Raw genomic sequence first — 2,068 nt, 5'->3', positions numbered from 1 at the left:
AAGAATGGGTGAGGCGGGGGTGTCATCGTGAGCTCCTCTGGTCACCGTGATCTCCTCTGGTCACCGTGATCTCCTCTGGTCATCTTGATTTCCTCTGATCACCGTCATCTCCTCTGGTCATCGTGAGCTACTCTGGTCACCGTGATCTCCTCTGGTCACCATGATCTCCTCTCGTCATCTTGATCTCCTCTGATCACCGTCATCTCCTCTGGTCACCGTGAAATCCTTTGATCACCGTGATCTCCTCTGGCCACCGTGATCTCCTCTAGTGACCGTGATAGAGAAGCACCAAAGAAGAGGTACACAAACTCCCCAAAGAAATCCCTTTGCCCCTTCCAGTGATCATCACTAAGGGTTTATTCTTGCCGCTGGCCATGAAGCCTGGCGTCTCACTGCCCATCCTTGCAGACAAAAGAATAAGTGGGGAAAGCAAGGTCTCTATAACCAACCCTGATCAGTTTATCTTCCCGTGCTTCCTCGGTAGTCCTGTTTGTTGGTCCCAAATCGGACTGGTTGGGCATCAGCAAACTTGTAACAGATGTGGACATCCACCTTCCGTAAATCTTTGCTCGCGAAGCCAAACCAAGGGAAGAGAATTAAACCTATTATAATTTGGTCGTCAGTTAAACAATTGATATACGGATATAAACAGCCCATACCTGCTTCCATTATATGATGCACTTTCTCGTATGGAATAATATGGTAATCCAGACTTGGGGCTTCTACTGTTCAACCTGTTTTTATATTATTGTCGGAGATGCGGTCTTAAAGAGAGGGCTTCTTTCTCGCTTTGTTGTTATTGGTTTGCCTAAGTCGGCTCTGATTGAATTTTGTTGGTACTCCGTCGCTTACGACGTCAAGGGTCCCTGTTGATCCGATCAACGGAACAGCCTGCTCGTGAAATTAACGTGCAAGTGGCTGAGCAATCCACAGACACGTGTACCCTTAACGTAGTTCTCGGGGAGATTCAGCATGACACAGAGTGTGACAAGGCTGACCCTTTGAATTACAGGTACAACAGAAACAGGAAGTAAGAGTGAGCGAAAGTTGTGGTAAAAGAGTACAGCGTAGGGACCCCGCTTTTGTTGATTTGTGCAATGGTTGGTTGCATGGAATGAAACACTGGGGACATTGCGTCTCGTGTGATATTGAGGTCGTTGTGTGGCTCGTAGTGTGATAGTGACGTCATGTTGTGTGAGTGGGTTCGAGTAGAAGTGAAATCATATGCGGATTGTCCTTTGGTACTAAAGACAATAAGGATATGCTGAGGGATCAAGTAGCGGTGAAGAGGACACTCCTATTGTCGTATAGCAGTGAGGGGGGGGGGTAGAGGTCATGTAGCGTTGTGAGCAGCAACGTGACTTTGAGGATATATTGTGGCCGGGTGTAGTGTAGCAGTAAGGACGTTGAGTTATGTATTGTGTGACACCAAGAGATAAGTGGGATAATGATAATGATGACGACGACGATGCTGATGATGATTATTATTATTATTATTATTATAATGATGATGATGATGATGATGATGATGATGATGATGATATCAAATTTGATGACTAACAACTGCCAATAAGTAAATAAATATCAAATAAAACAGGATGCTGTCAAGCTCGTTTAAGGGCGATCAATAAAAGCAATGACTTCAAAATATACCTCAGCTGGATGCATCCATACTGATGACGCACACACACACACACACACACACATATATACATACATATATACACATATGTGTGTGTGTGTGTTTGTGTGGCTGTGTGATAAGAAGGTAGCTTCCCAACCACATGGTTCTGGGTTCAGTCCCACCGCATGACACTTTGGGCAAGTGTCTTCTACTAAAGCCTCGAGCCGACCAAAGCCTTGTGTTTGGATTTGGTAGACGGAAACTGAAAGAAGCCCGTCGTATATATATATATATATATATATGTAAATGTTTGTGCCCCCCTCACCATCAGTGCCCTCACTATCACAAGTGTTTGTCCCCCCCCACCACCAATATTGCTTGACAACTGAGGCTGCTGTGTGTACGTCCCCGTAACAAAGCGGTTCGGCAAAAGCGACCCAAAGA

At 45.4% G+C, this 2,068-nt stretch overlaps 1 protein-coding gene across 1 annotated transcript in view; it reads right to left on the bottom strand.

Annotated features, from left to right (window-relative positions):
- LOC106881169 (uncharacterized) overlaps nt 1-2,068 on the bottom strand; it is a 198,143-nt gene that overhangs the window by 90,803 nt on the left and 105,272 nt on the right. The window lies entirely within an intron of this gene.

The sequence above is a fragment of the Octopus bimaculoides genome, chromosome 24 (genome assembly GCF_001194135.2).
Source record: "Octopus bimaculoides isolate UCB-OBI-ISO-001 chromosome 24, ASM119413v2, whole genome shotgun sequence".
In the NCBI taxonomy this organism is placed as follows: Eukaryota; Metazoa; Mollusca; class Cephalopoda; order Octopoda; family Octopodidae; genus Octopus; species Octopus bimaculoides.
Note: the sequence above shows the minus strand (reverse complement) of the source record. Positions and strands in the feature narration are given on the sequence as shown.